We start from the raw sequence: 22489 nt of genomic DNA, 5'->3' as shown, positions 1-22489 counted from the left end.
ATCCTATTCCCAAATAAGATTACATTTACAGGTACAGGGGTTAGGATGTCAGCAAATATTTTTGAGAGACACAATTCAATCCATAGCATGCTATTCAGTAAATTTGTTGAAGGAATAAATGGACTGTATAACTAAATGGCACCCAATACGATGTCATTTGGTACATACATATGACTATAATAAACCCATTTATCTTATTTCATCAATTTGTCTGTGCTCTCACATCAAAACATTTATAGTCATTCAGAATCTAAAGTGGGGCAGCGTGGTGAGATGGAATACTCTGAAGCAATGTAGTGACACTTCCTTTTCAAATTTGTTTTAATACATCAGACCCTTGTAAAGAAGAAGTGAACAAAAGAACCACAGACTAAAGTGGAAGTGGGGAGTTTCTTCTAAATTGTTAGAGTGTTTCATCTTGGTAGCCGACTAATGAATGAAATAGAAAGCGTTTATCTCTATGTTTTCTGTTCATTCTAAGCAGAATTTTGTGTATTTTTAAAGTAATGTACAGGAATGCAAAATATAGCCAGTAATTCCTTTACTCAACTAAAAGACAATTAGAAAAAGTCTGCTAATAGCTTTTGTGCTTAGAAGTGGAATGTCTTCCAGTGAGTTATTTTATGGGTGAATTGCTATGAACACTAGGTTATAGATTTTTTTTTTCCTTTATCTTTTTCTTTCTTTTCTTTTCATTGTTTAACTAAGGGAACTTAAACATAATATAAAAAACATTTTATCTTGAGATAGAAACGTCAGCCACATTTCAATTTGCTCGTAGGTTTCCCCTGAAAGGAATGACTTTTACGCATAACACAGTAGTCTTGTTTTTATAAGTGGTTGGTAATATCTGCAAACGTGTAAGGCATTCATTTTCTAGGAGCTCTTTTCTCCCTGCTAACACAACAGGAAATATCAGAGTGTTGTTATTTGAATCTTTCTTATACTCTGACTCCCCGATGAATTGAAATTCAACTTCACAGTCAAATGAGTAGCCATTTAAAGCTCAGGTGTGTATTTCTTAAGACCCTCTCAAAGGATATATAACTGTTTATGTCTTTCCTAAAGATAGCCAACTGAATTTTAATTGAATTGTGCCTCTCCCAAGAGATCATTCTACCTCTACTTCAAGGCCATATATTATAAAACTTTAGTATGAATTGGAACATGGAGCCTGTGTTTGGGTTTAATATTTAAAGTTGAAATTATAGCAGCTGACACCCAAGTCATTTTAGCAACTCCCCAATCAAAATTTTATTTAATGTAAGTACATCAAAAAATGAACACACACACATACACACACATACACACATATAAAACTTGCACGTTGAAATTCATAAACTTTCAAATTATAAAAAGTAGTTTGTTTTCTCAGGAAATAAGTCTCGAATGGAAATAGTTTCAAATTTTTCTTGTCTCAACCCCACCTTGACCTTGTCAGATGGATTTAAAAAAATGAGGCAATGGAAAAGTTTATATATATACTGAAGAGCTGCTGACTCAGAAATAGGCCTGGGCAGTGCTCTGGTGCAGATTGAATCTCCTTATCGAATAGCAGGGATGGAAGGGAAGACCACTGACTTAAGCCTGAGTGCTCCTGGAGCTAGTCTCCCTCTGATCTTAGAAACTCGCAAGACAACATTTGAAAGGAAACCAAAAGACCTGTGGGACCTAATTCACCAATGCTAACATGTCCATGTGCTTCTTTGTTCTTTATACTTTAAGAATCTGCGCAAATTTCCCAAGGTAAATCAGACTATGAGGCCCAAGGTTGAAACATACTGTGAAAACATCCCACAGCAAGTTGAAGAATGGAATTCATACATTAAAATCTCCTAAGGGACTGTGTTACGGTCTTATCTTATACCTTAACAAAGTGAGCCTTTGTGTATTATATGTAGTTAAGACTAGTAGTTTTTTTTTTTTTTTCTTTTTTGGCTGGAAAATTTAGGTCATATCTTTAATCTGGATTTCAATATTTTAGAAATCTAGATTATTTTTCTTTCTTTCTTAAATTTATAGACGGAGTCCTGGATTGGCTGCCAGGGTACCTTATTCTGCTGCTCACTAGAGAATATGCACCTTAGTTTGCCTGAGATATGGTTTCTTCAACTGAAAAATTAGACTAAGTCATCTCTAGACCAGTTACAGTTATAATATTTTAAGTTGCTTCATTTCAAATGGCTTTTTCTCCATTAATTTGTTCTTGTTAGTTGATATCAGGTTGGCTCTGATGCATGGCAACCCATGTACAACAGAACAAAATGTTGCCCAGTCCTGCACCATCTTCATGATTCTTGGAATGCTCAAGTCCATTGTCATGGCCACTGTGTATTTTGAGTGACTTCCAACCTAAGGAGCTCATCTTCCAGGAATATATTGGACAATATTCTGTGGTGATCCATAAGGCTTTCATTGACTTATTTTGGAAGTAGATCCTCAGGCCTTTCTTTGTAGTCTGTCTTAGTCTGGAAGCTCTGCTGAAACCTGTCCACCATTGGTCACCCTGCTGGTATTTGAAATACTGTCGGCATAGATTCTGGCATCATAGAAACATGCAAGCCACCACAGTACGATCCCTAGATTTCAATATTTTTTGCCATATGATGTAAAAGAATATTTATATTATATACCCAGTGCTTACTTAGACAGACTTCAGCTTGTCCATGTATTTCTACTTACTTATCTTTCTTCAAAGTTGCTTCTCCCTCATTGTCTTTATCTCTCAATGGTATCACTAACTTTTCAGTTATTAAAATCTAAAGTTTTCAATTGTTCATTCTCCCTGTCCCTAAATCAGTCACACAATTCTGTTGGGTACACCTCTGTGATGGGTAAGACTAGATTAACAGAACAGACTTGCAGAACTGGAAGGGACTTCTTTTACTAGTTCATGAACTATAGATTTCTATGGGGATCTGCTGAAATATATATACCATCTTCCCGGTGGGGTGGGGGGGATACATATTTTTATATATAATTTTAGGGAATTCAAAGACTTCATCAAGTTCATTCATGGATCTCAGATTAAGAAGCTCTCAAGTAGGCAATAAGAAGAAAGGCCTGGTGATCTACTTCAGAAAATTAGCCAGTGAAAACCCTATGGATCACAACAGTTTGATCCCATTGTGCATGGGGTCACCATGAGCCATGGGGCTGACTAAAAGGCAGCTAACAATAACAACAACAAGTAAGCAAAGTGTCTACAAAGGCAGAATTTCATTCAATAATGGCTCTCAGCCTCTGCTTGAATACTTCTAGTCACTGAAAGTGCTCAGTCCTTTTCGGAACTTTTACTTTCCTTGTTTGTAAGAAAGCTTTTTTTGTTGGAAAGTTTGTTTGAGGTTAAAATCTGTTTGCCTATAACTTCCAGTTGTTCCTAGGACACAGTATTTGAAGGTACCTCTGGTGGCACAAATGGTTAAGTGCTCAACTATTGGCAGAAAGGTGGGAGTTCAAACTCACCCAGATGTGCCTTGGAAGATAGACATGATGATCTGCTTCCTAAAGGTCACAGTTTTCAAAAGCTTATGGAGCGGTTCTACTTTGCATACATGAGGTTGCTATGAGTCAGAACCAACACTATGGCAATTAACAACCACCACCACCACCACCCATATCCCCATAATCTGTTACTTTTCACGTTAAATATTTACCATCCCCTCAATGTGTTTTTTAGTATATTGCTTCTAGACTGTTTATTATTCTGGCCATCTTTCTTTAGAGTCTTTCTCTAGATACTCCTTAGTGTCTTGACTTAATTTTGGTTCCTTGAGATGAATAACATTCTTTGTATGTGATATGAATAACCAATGCAAAGTTCTGTAGAAAATTTCCTCATTAATGGCACAGAGGAAAGGACTTTGGAGCCACTCAACCTTGGTTAAAGTCCTAGCTCTGCTGTTTGCTAGCTATTTTAACCACATGCTGGTTGCTAAACCTCTTTGAATCTCAGTTTTCTCCTCTGTTAAATGAGAATAGTTATACCTTCATTGTAAGTTTATCTTAACACATACTAGGTACTTAATAAATGATAGGTGCTATTTTTCATTACTAATTCAGATTAAAATAACTTGGGATATTTTAGAAGTTACATCACATTGAAGGTGGATAAGTAAAATATCCAAATTATTTTTAACTGATGTTAAACTTGGCCTGTCCTACCCCAAAGCTATAATATTAAATATCTTTTGCTTGAATGCAAATTTCATAATTACTTATTACTGCTTAATTCTATCTTACTGGGTTTGGCCCACATTGAGATATTACTGAATCCTGATCCTGTCATTCAATGTGTTACTTGTCTTTCCCAGTTTTGTGATCTCCAGTTAGGTACTAGGTCAAGGACTAAACTCCAAAGTACACATTAGCCACAACTTCCAAAGTCGACATCAGTTCATTAAACAACTATTTTGACAAGAGTTGGATAGGTATCCTGTCATGGATTGAATTGTGTCCCCCCAAAATATGTCAGCTTGGCTAGGACATGATCCCCAGTATTGTGATTTTCCACTATTTTGTCACCTGATGTGATTCTCCTGTGTGTTGTAAATCCTATCACTATGATGTTGATGAGATGGGATTATCAGCAGTTATGTTGATGAGACTCAGTCTGCAAAATTACGTTGTGTCTTAAGCCAATTTCCTTTGAGATATAAAAGAGAGAAGTGAGCAGAGAGACAGGGGACCTTATACTACCAAGAAAGCAGCATCGGGCACAGAGCACATCCTTTGGATCTGAGATTCCTGCACAGAGAAGCTTCTAGTTCAGGGGAAGATTGATGATAAGGACCTTCCTCCAGAGCTGACAGAGAGAGAAAGGCTTCCCCTAGAGTTGGCACTCTGAATTTGGACTTTTAACATCCTAAACTGTAAGAATAAACTTCTCTTTGTTAAAGCCATCCATTTGTGGTATTTCTGTTATAGCAGCACTAGATAACTAAGACATAACCTGCTATGTATTGGGATGTCCTTGATCCAACTAGAAAGAAAGTGAGAAAGGGAAAGAAGAAAGGAAGGAAGCAAGGAAGAAGGAAAGAAGGAAAGAAAGAGGAAAAGAAAGAAAATGACGTGTGAAATGAGTTGTTCCATGTAAACTAATGCTGACTCAGTTGTTTAACTGGATCTTTTCCAAGCCCCCTAAGTCATAACAAAACTATGTAAAGAAGACAAGGACTATACCTTATCTGTATAGAGTCAAACAGAGATTGAGGTGCTTCCCTAAATGTATAACAGATCACTTCTTTGACACAGTCCAAGCAAGCAGGCGTGTACTGTTTCCAGGGCAAGTAAAGGGAGAAAACCTGGCTCTCCAAGGCGTGATCCAGTTCTCTTACAAATATGGTGGCTCTACATTCTTCCAGGGAACTCCCTCAGAGCATGGCAGTGGAGAATCTCTCGGGAAAAGCGTGGATGGCTAAGTGTGAGGCGTCTCTCCTTTCCTAGACTTTTTAGTCCTTTCCAAATTTGTGGATAGAGAGAAGAAAAAATAATCCATTCCCTCCAAAAGACCTGCTAAGCTGAGACACTAAGAAATCTTTCAACAATCTTTATGAATGAAACTTAAAAAAAGTTTTTTAGATGAATTTTCCAAACATCTTTTAGCAAGGAAAAAAAAAGAACTCCATGTAATACCCTTAGAATGAACTCAGCCTGTGTTGCCTCCAGCTGTTAAATCAGTTAGGGTCATATTTGGAAGGACAACACATTCCCCTTGGAAGGTTGTATAAGGGACTGCAGAAGAGGAAGGGCACGGAGATGCCAGATAGGCCGGAGAGCCAGCAGACAGACACATGTGGATAGGGTGCAGCCAGCAACTCTTACTCATGGAGTGTCCCTGCCTGAAATGGAATCCAAGGATCAAGCCTCGGGAGTGGGAGTGGTGGTGGGAAGGGGACCCTGAACTTGCTCTGAACCTGACAGTGAACTCTTCTAGAAAGTGCTCTTGCTCACCAGCTCTGCCTCTCCCAGCGGTCTTAGCCTTGAATTTAGATTAATAGAGCTCTGTTAGTATAATTTAGTACACATCTCTACCCTTGCCATCTACAAATAAAAAGGCAATAAAAGGTTTTCCTTTTTATTAGAGTCCGTCCTAAGATTTTAAGGTGTGACAGGATGTAGGATATAAGTGATTTCACTTTCTCCAGAGGAAGATGCAATATATAATCAATATATTTCCTTCATTTTAACCTAAGATTTTACTTAAAACAAATAGCAAATGTCTACAAACATCTGGATCTTGTTTCCCGGATAAAATTCAGAAATAAGTTAAATTCCTCCAGTACATAAACTTCTCCATACAAATAAGCAGATGAAGTAAGGCAAGGATTCTTTCAGACAGATGGGTATTTAGTACATAAAATGAAGCTGACCCATATAAGAACTTCTATAAACAGTATCCTAGGAAATAAAAAGGAGTTAAATCAGCTTCCTGAAAGCCCCTCACCACCTAGGAACACATTAAACTACAGAAGAATTTGGCTTTCTGAGTCTGTATGACTCCTTTGAAAAGGTAGCTCTTATCCATTACCTATGCTACATTTTAAAAAATGATACCTATCAGTTATGTGGCCTAGGGCAACTCACCTTCCATTCCTATGCATTAAGTTCCTAATCTGAAAAATGCACCTAATTCCTCCCTGGCATAATTGTGCAGATTAAAGATACCTTATAAAAGCACAGTTCTTGGTATAGAGTATGCCCTTAGCAAATGGCAGCCTCGTGGTGCAGTGGTTAAGCACTCGACTGTTAACCAAAAGGTTGGTGGTTTGAGCCCACTAGCAGCTCTGCAGGAGAAAAGACCTGGTGACTTACTCCCATAAAGATTACAGCCTAGGAAACCCCATGAGGCAGTTCTACTGTGTCCTATAGGGTCGCTATGAGTCACAATTGACTCGACGGCACACAACAACAACAAAATGGCAGCTAACCAGTCTTACTCAGAGGCAGTTAGAAGAATGGCCTTGGACACTGGCTTTGTAGATGCCCGGTGGCCTCAGTGCAAGTCTGCTGCAGAAACCCTACTGGGGGCTCCTCCATCAGGTGAATCTGTCTTGTAATGAGCACCTTTTGGTACTTTAGTTATAAATTCTCCTTGAGTTGATCCCACACTGAACCTGCCATATACTAACTTCTGTAATGTTAAGAAATACTCTTTATTGAATTTTAGAGATCAAGGAAATCATCAATGAAATGTAGTTTTCCTCCTGTTACATGTGAGATTTATAAGGACTTAAGCTATTTCTGAATGTCACAAAATGTTCTGACAGTGAGTGACTTCAGAGAGATATTTGGCTCAAGAATGGCTACCAGGGTTCAGGAGATGGTTGGAAAGATAAGCCTATAGGAGACTTCTGTGTTTGCCTCCTGCTCAGGTGAATGTCTCTGCTGATAACACTTCTAGACCACATGACAGTGAGCCACTGTTGGCCAAACCCACCTCACCTAAGAGATATGAACTGAATTTAAAACCCAGATATCTGAGGAAGGCCATCTCATGTTCCTTCAGGGTACATAGAGCAGCAGCAGCAACAAAAGGTGATGATAATGGAGGAGGATGGAGAAGAAGACTCAGAAAATAATATTCCTTAACTCATATTTTCATTTATAGAAATGAAGGAAGAAAAGAAAAGATGACAACGATGAAGGAAACATTTCCATTTCAGCTTCCTCCCCCAACTCCTGTACATATCTCTTTAAGATTTTACAAATCAGCAGATTCCATTAGGGGGATAAATGTTTTGAAGAAGTAATCCATTGATCTCTTCCTCTCATTTGACATGTTTAACTAAATCAACACTTTTGAGAAAAGCAATGGATTTGTAAAAATCAGTAACACAATTGAGTGTCAGGACACATCATAGGATAAAAGAATCCCCTCGACAAATTCCTTCTTCATTCCTTACCTCAACTGTGAGTATCTCTGATTAGAAATCGGATGTGATGGATATATTCAGTTGCTGAATACTTGGAGGTCAGGGCACAAAATAATTTTTTCCCCACTTTTGAGCGCATTCACTTGTCAACGCAGCTGCTCGGAATGACACACATGAAAACAAAGAATCTTAAAACCAAGCAGAAGAGATAAAAAATATAACTATGAAAAGCTTCCAAAGTGGCCGCAACAATGGGGTCAAGCGTAGCAATGATTGTGAGGATGGCCCAGGACCGGGCAGTGTTTTGTTCTGTTGTACACATGGTGGCTAGGAGTCGGAACTGACTCGACGGCACCTAATAACAACAACAATAAAACGTCCAAAGTCCCATGCATTTTTTTCAAGAGCTTGCTCAATTCAGTCATACTTAGGAAATAGCGTCCCACCCAATGCGCTTACATCACATCAGGGCAGTGCCTGATCAGTAGGCTTTATTCCCTGCTAGTCAAAGAGTACAGTATTTCAGCCTAAGGACTTCAAACAAACCCAAACAAAAGCTTTTTTTTCTTAAATTTTTTTTTTAGGTTAGTTTACTTTAACTCGCTCAGAGAAAACAGTGAGGGGAAATCACTCACTTCTTCATTTTGATTGTCACCTGGATTCACAACTGTGCAACCAAAGACGTTTTCAGACGGACAGATGGCCCTGGCGATTCAGAGGAAGGGGAGTGGGAATAGGAATAAATGAATACTCTGTTTTCTGTATAAGCAAATAAAAGCGCAGGGCAAACAAAAGGAGCAAGCCAGCCACCGAAACATACTTGCATTTTCCCATGCAGGGATCTACTTCCCCATTAGTCTGTTTAGCAAGACACTTCCTGCTGCTGAACCTAAGAATGCTTGCCTCTCCGAGATAAACACAGTATTTGTGCCTAGTGCACACAGAGATTGCCGAAAACTGAGAAAGCCGTGTGTGATAAACCAGTAATGGAATGCTGAAAGAGTCAGGGAACTTGAATCAGGCCGTTTCATTCGGGTTGAATTGCATATTGAGGGCAGTGCTTGGCCAAGTGAACAGGGTGTGCAAAGAGCTCCCTTTCCCTCCGTGCGAGCCTGGGGTGCTGGGTTGGCGACCTCGCTGGGGAAAAAGCCATTTGAACACTTGCTGCTGCTAAATGGTGCTGGGCATTTGTCAGCTTTTGTTTACTTGGTCTTACATGCGAACATCGCAGCTGTTTCTTTCAGTAAAAAGAAGCAGGAGAATGTAGCAACCTACCTCACATTTTCCCTTCCTCCAAGGGTTTGTGGCGCCCAACAGCTGTCTTTGCAAATCCTGTCACTCAGGATTGGAATGGTTTTACATAATCGAGAATGGATGGGGGAAGCTTTGATTGTTGGCTGCCTAGAGGTGGCAGGTGGGAATGAGCTGTTGTCTTAATGGGCTCACGTGGTCTGCTCATGCGGGGATTGACGCCAAAAAAAAAAAAAAAAAACATTTAAAATTGGCTATGTAGGAATGTTGAACGCTCATGTCTTGCGTTTCAGACTTATGGGTGTGAATGACTGTGAAGCATGAATTGACTAACTGTTAGAGCTGGAAAGGATTTGAAAGGCCCTCTTTTCCAAGCGTTTCCACACTATTTTTAGCAGCAGAACTTTTTGCTCCCAACAACATCTTATACCAGGTGTGGCATGTCATAAATTAAAATACAGAGAACAAGCAGGATTATAAATGGGAAAAGTGGACTGGGTGTAAGAAAACCTACTTCAATAACAAATCAACTCAGTGTTCAGAACACAATTGGTGTGGCGGGGACTGTGGTAACCTGAACTGTGTTTAGAGGGTTTATCTACTACCCCTTTCTGGAATATTGCTGCCTTTGCCAGATGAGGACCTATGCATCCATTCATTTATTCATTTAATAAATATGTATTAAGCACTTCGTAGATGGCAGGTACTGTTATAAGTGTATACAAAACAGATAAAATCCCTGTTCTCATAGCATATATTCTAGGGAAGGACACAACTAATAAAAAGGGCGACAATTTAAAAAATGTATACGTGTGCAAGTAGTGATAAGTGCCAAGAAGAAAAGCAAGGCAGGGTAAGGGTGTAAGGCTTAACTGGGAAAGGAGGTAGTGGAGAGATGTCTGGAATGAGCTGTGCAAGGCGTTACATTGTAGTGGAGAATTAAATGATGGGATTAAGTCATGTGCAGACCTGGGGGTGGGAGGGAGAGGGGTGAGCAATTCAGGGAGTAGAAAAGCGAGTGTGAGCATCTTTGAACACTTGGTATGTCCAAGGGACAGGAGCTGTTAGATTATCCAAAATTTTCAAGAGAAGCTGGCAGTCTTTATTTTCTAACATGAAATCTTATTTTCAATTATTAGCCATTACTTCAAATTTAAAGATGCAGGTCCCCCAAATCACCTGGCTCACAGGCGCCTGGTTTATGAATTTTCTTTCACAGAGTCCCAAAATCGAAAAAACTTATTGGTGTGGAGTCGATTCTCACTCATAATGACCCTATAGGGCAGAGTAGAACTGCCTCATACGGTTTCCTAGGCTGTAATCTTTACGGAGGAGCCCTGGTGGCGCAGTAGTTAAGAGCTCAGCTGCAAAAGGTTGGCAGTTTGAATCCACCAGCTGCTCCTTGGAAATGCTATAGGCGAGGGCAGTTTTACTCTGTCCTATAGGGTTGCTAGGACTCAGACTCACCAGCAAGATTTGTTTTTTTTCTGGGTTAATTTTTACAGAAGCAGACTGTCACATCTTTCTCCCCTGGAGAAGCTGGTGGGTTCAAACTGCCCATCTCTAGCAGCCAAGTGCTTAACCACTGCACCACCAGATAAAGCCCTCAGGAAACATAAGAGAGCTTCTTTAATTGAGGCAGGGAGTGGAGGATAGGAATCCTGCTTGACTTAATTTCGCTGTTAGCCACCTCCCCACTAACTAAGTGCAGTTTGAAATTCTATTCTAGTTCAATCTCTTATGTTTACTAAGGAATGAGAGCCCAGAGAGGTGAAGACTCTTATCCAAGGTCAAACAGGGTTGGGCTGGGACTGGAACCCAGGTCTTCTGACTGCCACCCAGCCTAGTGCCATTTTTCCTAAAAAACGTATGCATTCAACATTTCCCTCCACCCCACAAGAGTGGGGTAAAAACAACAACAAAAAAAACCTGTTGCCATCTAGTTAATTCTAACTCATAGCAACCCCATAGGACACAGTAGAACTGACCCACAGAGTTTCCAAGGAGTGCATAGTGAATTCGAACTGCCAACCTTTCAGTTAGCAGCTATAGCGCTTAACCACTATGCCACCAGGGCTCCAAGAGTGGGGTAGTCTTATTATAATCTACAAGACAAAGGCTTGAGTGACAAATGAACAGCAATACAAAGAGTAGCAGTTTCCAATTAGGAATTCAAGGAAAACTTCTTTAAATATTCATATAGTTCTGTCCCAATTTGCCTAGCCAATTCCTACCCTAGGGTAGAATTCTGTCATTTATAGCCTTAACATCTTTCCTGTGCTTTTTGCAAATATGATTACAGTTTTAGTCATTTTCTCCTATCCAGTAGATTAAATCCTACCACAGCAGAGGAGTCTGGAACTCAGGGGGAAAAAAAATCTAAGTTAAAGAGAAAAAAATACAATAAAGCCTGAAAAACTGTCAAAAGGCATGCAAGTTTTGTTTTGTTTTGTTTTTTAAGTATGCACAGCTTATCCAGTTATCTCACATTCCCAGTTCATACTCTACTCAAAGTTAGGTCAGCCAGGATCTGAAAAACAGTCCTTCATCACCTCTGGATTCTAAGAACAGAATAGATAGCTTTTGCTCAGTGACCCAAGCTCTTGTTTTGCAATCACCATGACATCAACTTAAGGTGGAGAAAGTATGTTTACATATCAGAGTAGACAAAATTTGATGCCGGTGGTAGGCCCTTCTTCCTCATCCTCTCCTCCTACCACAGGCTGTGACCAGAACCAGACTGGTCTCAGCCAGTTTTGAAGAAACCTGACTTACGGACTGTCTGCAAGGCAAAATGCACGTTCATCCTCTGGAACAGGTGCAAAATGCCCCCTAATATTACCACCTCCAACTGCTCTCTTCTTCTCATTTCTTACATACAAACAGAATATACCTTTCTTTCATACTGTAGGTTTTTTTTTTTAATTAAACACATAAGGTCTGAAGAATGACAGAGAAAATTTTACTCAAAATAATCTTTTTGTATTTAGTTCCTCTTTCTATTCAGTGGATTGTGAAAGGCAGAATTAGGTCCCATTCATTGACGTCTTTTGAAACGCCACTATTGCTGTTGTTGTTAGGTGCCCTCAAGTAGGTTCTGACTCAAAACGACCCTATGTACAACAGAAGGAAACACTGCCCAGTCCTGCGCCATCCTCAAAATTATTGCTGTGTTTGAGCCCATTATTGCAGCCAGTGTGTCAGTCCATCTCATTGAGGGTCTTCTTCTCTTTTGCTGACTCTCTACTTTACCAAGTATGATGTCCTTCTCCAGGGACTGGTCCCTCCTGATAACATGTCCAAAGTATGTGAGACGAAGTCTCACCACCCTCACTTCCAAGGAGCATTCTGGCAGTACTTCTTCCAAGACAGATTTGTTTGTTGTTTTGGCAGTCCATGGTATAGTCAATATTCTTCACCAAAACCATAATTCAAATACATCAATTCTTCTTCCCTCTTCCTTATTCATTATCCAACTTTCACATGCATATGAGGCAACTGAAAATACCATGGGTTGGGTTGGGTCAGGTGCACCTTAGTCCTCAAAGTGACATCTTTGCTTTTTAATACTTCAAAGAGATCTTTTGCAGCCCTTACCAAAAAAAAAAAAAAACCCAAACCTGTTGTGGAGTCTGACTCCTAGAGACAGTATAGGACAGAGTAGAACTACCCCATGGGGTTTCCAAGGAGCGGCTAGGTGGATTTGAACTGCTGACATTTGGCTAACAGCCAAGCTTTTAACCACTGTGCCACCAGGGCTCTTTTAACCTTCCCCAAATCTTCTAGATGAAGGAAATCAATAGAGATCTTTCCAGCTGGAAGGAGTTTAAACAACTAACGCACTACTCATTTTGTTTAACCAATTAGAAGAGATGCAGTTGTTAAATATTTGCTATAATTCATTCTCCAGTATTTATATGTAATTCAGTGGCAGATTTTATTTAATAAATATGAATAACAATGACAATGCCCAAGCAGAAAAAACAAAAACAAACTATAAAAGTATAATTTAGGTGTCTCTTCTGTTTAAAAGCATAGTGGAAAATTACCTGGAGATAAGCACGAACCATGTGGTTAGACATGTCTCAGAAATATGTTTGTTTTTATATCTATGCTTTGGGATGATTTCAATTTCTTTAAGTCTATATATTATTTTATTAAGTACTTACTCTAATTTAGTAGGTGTCTACTATGGGTACACAGGGAAGCGTGGGTACAATCTAAGTATATTATTTCGTTGCCTATAGTGTGCTTAGAGATTGGGGATGAACACATAAAATAATACAAGTGCCATCAAGTATAAAATTTTTGTTATGGAAACTCTAAATGGCTAAAAATTACTGGAGAAGAAATCATGGAAAGTGGAGTTAGGGTTGGGTCTAAAATCAGGGGTAGGGTTTGGATCTGTGGAAAGAAATGAAATTTGGCAGACGGATGATCAATGACAGAGACACAAAGCAGTAATGAGCATGTCCTAGGAGAGGAGACTGTGGGGAGGGGAACAGGACCCCGGCAGAGGGGATGCAAATAGGTATTAATAGACATGCCATGTTATGGAGACATTTGAATCATAGGATGAGACATTTGGCCTTGTTCTGGGAGGCACTGTAAATTTGCTGGGTGCTTTGAGAAAATTATGCTGATGGTGATATGCAGAATAAATTTGAGGGAAGCAGGATCAAAATTTCTAAAATTACTTGGGAACTTACCACAATGTTTCTACTATAACTGTCCCCCAAATAGTGATAGACTAAGAAAAAGAAAACGTTGTTAAATCAAGTGGGGTCTAAGGAAAAAAAGAATGAAGAGTGATTCTTGACTAAATCATACTTTGTTCACAGATAGGGATCAGACACCTCCATGTGCTATGGATACAAATACCCAATGCAGCCCCGTCCTTATGGCGTGGACTCTGGGAGACCATCAACAGGACTGAGTTTGAGACCTATGTGTGGATTCTTAATAAAGCATTATGAAGAATGGCTCTTGCAGGAAGTGGAACAGAGTCTAGAAAAATAAATTAAAATACCTCACAGACTTCTAGGCTGCCCTTATATTCTCAGTGAGCCTGGTCAGCACGTAGGAAAACAGCCAAGGAGTAAAGATTACATGTGGTGTCTCCATTAGCTTTCCATGACAGCAGTAGATGTGATGGCTGAAGGTTGACCTCTGAACTCTCAAAGCCCCATCCCAAGGTCCCAGTGATCTTTTTAACATCAAAATGAGGGGAAAAGGCTCTGGACCAGAAGTTGTAATTGTTCTGATTTGAAACTTAACATTATCACTTACTTAGTGTGATCTTGGGAAGTCATTTAAACTCTCTGAGTCTCATTCTATTTCTTCATTATGAAATGAGACTAACACTACTTGCCTGACAAAGTCAGAGAATTATCGTGAGGATCAGATGAGAAAATATACATTAAAGCCACTAGGATATAATGATGATGGTAGAGGAGTAGAAGAGAGTGAGGGACTAGACCTGGTAGCTGTTTGCCTTGTCCTAGTTATCAGGGTATGATTCTCTAAAAGACACACAAGAATGATTCTCATGCTAGGGATTTAAAATCTTGATCTAAAAAAGCCTTGATCTAAAACAGAGGCTCTGGTATAGTAAATATTAAATGTTTTTTATTGGGGAATGTCTTTTTCAATGCCAGATGATAACATACATGAACCCTCAATATAAAACAGAAAAAAAGGTGGGTCATTTTTAGTACAAAGGTATTTTATAATTTATAGTATTTACTTATTATAAAGATGATCAAGGAAAAAATGACTCTTTTTTTCTGAGCATCAAAAAAATTAGAAATAAGATTCTGAAACCTGCTTCAGCCTCCACGTTTAGATTTTGTTTTATTTTGCTTATACAGGGTCAAGACAATCCTGATTCACACAGATAAGTGGTTTCAAGTGGTAGTAGTCAATTTTATCAGCTTACCTTGAATTCTCTGCACAATCTTGAAGTAAGCAGAAAGACCAGGGAAAACGTGGCCCCGGTGTCTGTCCATGGGGTGTGTGTGGGGTGAGGGGAATTAACTGAAGGCACAAGTTAACATATAGAGGAAGAAAATGTGTTAAATGTGATAAACAGTGCATGTGAGTATATGTTTCTTTTTATTAAAGTGGTTTAAATAGTGAAAACTACTCTAACAGCATTGTTTGAATCAAACATTTGTGGAACCTCTGAAATAGTTTTCTGGAACCTTAAGTTTCTGCAGAATTGTGCTCAAAGTTAGACACATGTACTGGGTACCAGGTACTGTTCTGACCATTGTATGTGGTTCTTCTCTTAATACTCACAACCACTCAGTGAGGTAGGTACTTTTCTCATCCTCATTTTACAGATGAAGACTGTGAGGCACACAGAGGTCAAGTAATTTGCCATATAGCACAAAGCTGGTAAACAACCAAGGCAAGATACAAATCCAGGTTGCTTGACTCCATGGCGTGTGTTTGAACCTTGAGGAGGAGAATGGGTTTTCAATCTGGCTGCAAAACTTAGAAGTTAGGCAGTTTCAGTTTGTATACCTCCAAAATGAGGGTCAGTTGTGAAGCTTATCTATGACACTACATCTTGAAAACCTTAGCATTTAGTGGGTGTTTAATAATTGCTGATTTTCAATCTATCCTATGGCCAACACACTCTCACAAAACCATCTGTGTAGGAATCATCTAATGCAGGGGTTGGCAAATGATAGCCTGTGGACCAAATCTGGCCCACAGACTGTTTTTGTAAATAAAGTTTTATCGGAACACACCTACATCCATTCATTTATATGTTGTGTATAACTGTTCTCCCACTAAAATGGCAGAGTTGTTTAGTTAGTTGTGACAGACACTGTATGACCTGTAAACCTCAAAGTATACACTATCTGGCCCTTTACACAAAAAGTTTGCCAATACTTGATGTAATATAAGGACCGTACTTTCAGTCTGCCAATTTCCCTTAACATGGAACATCTAAAATGGCAATCCATGTGTTGTGCAGCAGAAAGACAGGCAAAGATAAGCCCCTATTAATGAGCTTGCATTAAACTAGAATTGGTAGGGTTATTTTGAATACAAGTAAGTGATTTCCAAGCTGTTTCTCTGACCCTGCTAAAGTTTGCATTAAAATTTTCTTAGCATGTCTTATACTATCATAAAATGTGGCCATGTTTACTAGGGAGGATACAAAACAACAAGTTGGAATTAAGATACTCAAGATACCAATGGCTCATAAATGATTTAATAATTTAACAATGGTTTCCAAAATTCTAGAATGGGTTTTTTTTTTTTTTTTTAAGAAAAAGCTTGGGTTAAATTCCATCATCCATGAAACAAAACAAAAACAAATAAATTGGATGCTACTTAATTAGATAAAATAATTATTTTCTTTGAGTTTAAATCGTAGTTTGTGGAATTTTCTTCTTTCTAGCTAAAAGGTAGGGAAGTATTGCAAACACTACATTTTGTTCCACCGAGAAGACAGGGCCCTTATAGCACACAAATTCCACAATTATATTCATTAATTCATATCAAATTGACTGCTTCAGGCCTCATCCTCCATTTTGATGACATATTTCAAACTTATTGACAGCCATTTATTTGCTTTCCAAAGATATGAGAAAATTAGAAAGTAAACATTAGCAGAAAGGATTCTAAATTTCGAAAAAGCTCAGTTGTCTTTCTCCTGCTTACAACCTTAGAGAGTCATTTCTGTGGGTGAAGTTTACCCCTACTTAAGAGAGATATTTGAGCTTGGAATATGAGTGTATAAGAATAAATTGTATGTGTGTAAGGCATCAACTGAAAATTTGAGTAGAAATTTCTGCCATTCAATCAGTCAATACATACATATTGAACATCAATGATGTACCAGGTATGGTACTAGCCACCGGTAATACATGACATACAAGCACGGTAGCAGCACTGATGGAGTGGGGAAGACAGATAAGAAGTAATACTCTTTTTTTTCAAGTTGTGATAAACAGTGTAAAAGAAATGAACAAGGTGAAGTGATAAGAGAAAGAATGGGAGGGATTAACCCAAATGAACCATGGTGGTAGTAGGGGGTGAGCAGGAAGAGGCATCTGCATGTGCAAAGGCCCTGAGGCAAGAATGAATTTAGGGCATTCAATGAACTGAAAAGAAGGCAGTGTCCTCGGAGAAAGGGGAAGGAGATGAGATTAGAGAACTCATATAGGGCCCTCTAGGCTGTGGCAAGAGAAAGGAACAAGTTAAGGTTTTATGTATTTTTAAATGAAAACACATAGCTTCATTTACTGAAAGGGAGACGAACGCAAGCAAACTTGTCTGGATGAACTTTTGATGTCTCTTTTGAGGGACAACATTTCTCATCTAGTTATCTTTGAAATCTCCAATTAAGGAAAAGGTAGTGATTGTGTAACATGATATACCCTTTTATGGATAATTATGTAACAATGTTACCAGGGTAAAAGCATTTAGAGAGAGGAGGTAATTCTACTCTTTTCAACCTGGAATTTTTAGTAGATGAAACATTTCAAGCTGACTCCAAATACATTGCCATCCCTGCAGAAATTCAAATTACTCTCCTTTCTCTCTTTTACAAAAGATTCATGTCTTACTTCATCACACACTAAAGAAAAACATTTACATAAACCCTGTGTGTTGCATTCCTGAGTAACCATAAGAATAAAAAGAAAGTAATTGTTACATATTTAACTTTCTAAAGTGCCATGCAATGTGGCAATTTATGATGCCACAATAGTTAACTTGACAGAAAATTTCAGCTTCTCAAATATTAGTGTTTTTCAGATGGCAGTTTATGACACTACCACTTAGTATATTTAAGAATATGATCTCAGCAGGTATTCCAGACCAGAATGAAATTTAGGAATTCTTAATACAACTGATAAAATAATAATGATAATTGTTAGAAGGAAAGTCAGTTAGTCCTAAGCATCTGGGTGTAGAGAGAGGTCAGGATTTAATGACCCTTTAGAGCCCCGAAGGTAGCTGAGCAGCTTTTATGTTGTGGATTACTCCACTTTGAAGGGCTTGATTTTGAAACACTAGATGATTGATATGTAGCCTCTTAACATCGCTAACCATCAAATAGGATCAATACAGAAATGTGAAAGGTAGAGTTTCAAGTTCTATAGTTTCAATGTGCAGTTTCACTGGTAAGTGGAAAAGCTTGGGTTGATTACTCAGATTAAATTGCTATTACTGTAAAGCTGTTATGGGGAACAGATTATACATCCTTTTAAAGTATCCTCTTCTAGGGAACCTATGTGATGTCTTCAAAAGAGCAGGATTAAAAGTGAGCCAATCACAAAGGGACAAATATTGTATGACCTCACTTATATAAAAAGACAAGAAAAGGCAAATGTACGGAGACCCAAGTTTATTAGTGGTTACCAGTGGCGGAAGGGAAGGGGAAAAGGGAGATTAATGGTGGTGGAAAATTGCATTGATTAAGAGTAGGGTTGCACAGCTGGTTGTTGTAATTGCTGTCAAGAAGTTGCACACCTGTAAAAAGCTGAATTGGCAAAAATTATGTCATAGATATATTTACAACAACGACAAAAAAAAAAAAAAAAAGAGTAGCTGCTGAGGCTGCTTACGTACAACCAAACACCTCATGGGATTAGTTCCTTGGTTTGGAGGTTTAGGGTCATAGTTTCATGAGACATCCCAGTTAACTGGCCTAATAACGTGTTTAGTGCTTCTATTCTATCTACTGTTCATTGTGTAGTACCTGGGGTCTTAAAAGTTTGCAAGTGGCCATTCAAGGCACAATTGGTCTCTATTCATCTCGAGCAACAGAGGAAGAAGGAGAGCCAGGAATAGGAGGTGGAAATTGAATGTGTGGCTGATTGCCTCCATGAACAACTGCCTCCTTTGCCATGAGACCAGAAGTGGATAGTGCCAGGCTACAAATACTGAACATTTTGATCAAAGATTCCATAGAAGAATACTGATCAAAAGGGGGAAACTGCAGAACAGAATTTAAAATTCTCATAGACTCTAGACTTTCTGGAGCCATGGAGGGTAGATGAACCCCTGAAATCTTTCCCTGAGATAATCTTTAAACCTTAAGCCAAAAATATCCCCTGAAGTCTTCTTGAAACCAAACAATAGTTTAGCTTAACTAGAAAAAAAAAGTCTGCCTTGAGCATTATGCTCTTTTAACAACTATCTGTATGGGATCAAACTGGCAACAGCAACTTGAAAGATTACATAGGAACCTTAGAGGACAGTGAGTTGATGTTAATGAGGGAGGAACAACTCAGAAAAGGAGGGTGATAAAGTTTGCACAACTCGAAGAATGTAATCAATGTCCCTGAATTGTACATGTAGAAAATTGAATTAGTGTATGTTTTGCTGTGTATATTCTCAGCAACAACAAAATAAATAAAATTAAAAAAACAAAACAAACAAAAAAACCTAATAGTTTACATTTTAGGCCTTATAACAGGCTTGGTTTGAAAAGGCCTTCCCACCTTGAATCTCACCCACTGGGTAACCAACTCCTGTGACTGGAAAAAGAGTCACTCGGTAGCTGTAAAGAAGTCAGACTGAGACTCTGGGACTGAGGTCTAGAATACAGATGTTGGCCCAAGCCGAGAGTTAACAGTTGTTCCTCCTACCTGGCCTTAGTTTCTGCTTCAGGCTTCTTTTTATAGTTAAGAAAGTACTATATGTGCCAATGTCCTATTCTTGATGGTCATACCTCCTCCTTCTACCCAAGGTGGCAGAGATATTTCTAACTACAAACAGTTAGAGTAGCCTTTAAAGGATATCACTTGTTCATTCATGTTTATTGAGCCAGAGTATGCTAAGCACCAGGCATTAGAATATAGAGATTATAAAGCAGTGTCACTATTTGAAGAAGCTTGAGATCCAGTTAAGGGAGTCAGATATATACCCAGACAAGTGACAATAAATGTGTTGCTACAATAGATAAGAAACAAAAAGTTCTGGGAACACAAGGGTTTGGAATCTTATGATTTCTCAGTGATGAAGGGATGGGAACACAGCCCATTAATGGAGTTGGTGTTGTTAGGTGTTACAAGTCAATTTTGAACTCACAGCAACTCCATGTGACAGAGTGAACTACCTCATATTGTTTTCTAGGCTGTAGTCTTTATAGAAGCAGATCACTAGGTCTTTCTCCCAATTTGCTGCTGGGTGGGTTCGAACCACCAACATTTTGATTAGCAGCCAAGCACTTAATCCATGACCAGGGCTCCTCCACTGAGGATCAGAGCTGCAATGTACTACCAGTGTGTCATATCCCTTGGTGTGTTGGGCAGGGCCATATGATGACTTTTGTGGGCGCTTGGTACCGTAGGGCCCATAGATTTGATTTCCTTAGTATATCATATAGCCATCCATTCCATTCCACTGTGCCTTTATGGGCCCCTTCCTCTGTTAAAATATATATATATATATGTATAAAATTCTATTTTACAACCGTGTTGGTAAAAAGAAGAGTGCATCATTTGACTCTAAAAGTCATTTTTTCCTTCTATCTTAAAAGAAATTAAGTATTTTCATGGGTCTCAAAAGTACTGGGGGTCCTAGGCACTGTGACTACTGTGTCTAATTCATAAGTCAGCTCTGGTGTTGGAACAACAACAAAATAAATTTTGGCCTAGCCTAACCCCCTTATCAACAAATGAAGAAATAAGCCCAGAGAGATAAATGACTTGTACAATGCATATAGGTCATTAGTAGCAGAATAAATGTATTTGATAATCAATGCGTTAACAAGTGAATGAATAAATAAATGAATGTGTGGAATGAACACACAGTAAATAGCAGCACTTGCCCATCACTAAATAAATGGTCTCAGAGCATGTTAGGGGGAGAAAAAATTCAAATGACTTAGTCATATTTCTCACAGAGTAAGTATGACCTTGGACAAATCATTTAACCTCTTTAAAAGTCAGTTTCCTCATCAGTAAAATGAAAACCAAAATAATTGTCTCTTTTGCCAATTTCATTAGATTTTTGAGGCCAAAAGAAAACACTTGGTTATTTGTAAAAGTACGATATCTTTTTAGTTACACATAGTCTCATATAAAAGATGACTCTAGCATTCTTCACTTTGCTTAAGATTCCAAGGATGATTAGATGATTACAAAAATAGAACTCGTATAAGGAGAACAGGGCAGATCAATTGAACCTTTTCTTGTCCCCAACCATACACTCTCAGTTGGTGGTTAAATAAATTATAAATACTACTGTCTGCTGGATATTTCTTTTGGCTGTCTCACAGCCACTCAACGCATCTGCAGTTGAAATTGTTCCTCTTCCTTTTCATAATGAATAGCATCATCATCTCTTTCATTTCCAAACCTAGGAGTTATTTGAGAGTTTCCTTCCTAGTTAACTCCCACATCTAAACTAAACACAAATCCTGTAGATTTGATTTCCTTAATTTATCATATAGCCATACATTTCATTCCATTTGTGTTGCCTTTGCCTTGATTCTGTTCCTTATCTCTTCACAGAAGACTTACTATAATAAATTCTCAACTTATCTTCTTTGTCCAGGATTGGCTTTTGTGTATCATCCTCCTCAGTGATGGTAGACTAAATCTAATTATCCTAAATTAAAGATCTGACCTAATTCTTCCCTTTCAAAGAATATTTTAACTCTCTGTTGATTTCAGTGTAAAATATCTTGTTAGCACAACTGATTTTTATTCTCTAGCCCAGTAGCAACCAAGCCTTGTGTATGTGTACGTGTATGCATATGCAACCAAGTCTTATTATCCCAGCACATCTTTTACTCTGTCCATATCATATTGTTTGGTGTTTCCACACTTTTACACATGATACTCATTCAACTTAGAAAAAAATAATTCCCCATTACATGCCTGGCAACTCCTGTTCATTCCTAAAACCTCAACTCTATTGTCACCTATTCCCAGAAGCCTTCCTGATGCTTATATGCATATTGCTGATCTGGACTCTCACTGTTCCATGTGCATACTGTTACTCTACTCATTAACTTCTATTTTCCTGTGTACTTTAGATTCTAACAATGACTGGCACATAAACTGGTGTTCAATACACTTCTTCTGAAGAATCAGCACAATCCAATATGGCGGCCATGCCAGAAGTGAAGATAAAAGTCAGAGACTGGGTTGAATGAAATAAGAGAAGCCAAACTATAAAGGGGTTATCTGGTAGAGGTCATACTTAGTTATTGTTAGTGCCATTGAATCAGTTCCAACTCACAGTGACCCTAGGTACAACAGAATGAAACACCGCCCAGTCCGGCACCATCCTCACAATCATTGCCATGTTTGAGCCCATTGTTGCAGCCACTGTATCAATCCATTTCATCAAGGGTCTTCCTCTTTTTCACTGACCCTCTATCTTAC

Source organism: Trichechus manatus, unplaced genomic scaffold (assembly GCF_000243295.1).
Source record: "Trichechus manatus latirostris isolate Lorelei unplaced genomic scaffold, TriManLat1.0 scaffold00119, whole genome shotgun sequence".
NCBI lineage: Eukaryota > Metazoa > Chordata > Mammalia > Sirenia > Trichechidae > Trichechus > Trichechus manatus.
This window is presented reverse-complemented; position numbering follows the sequence as displayed.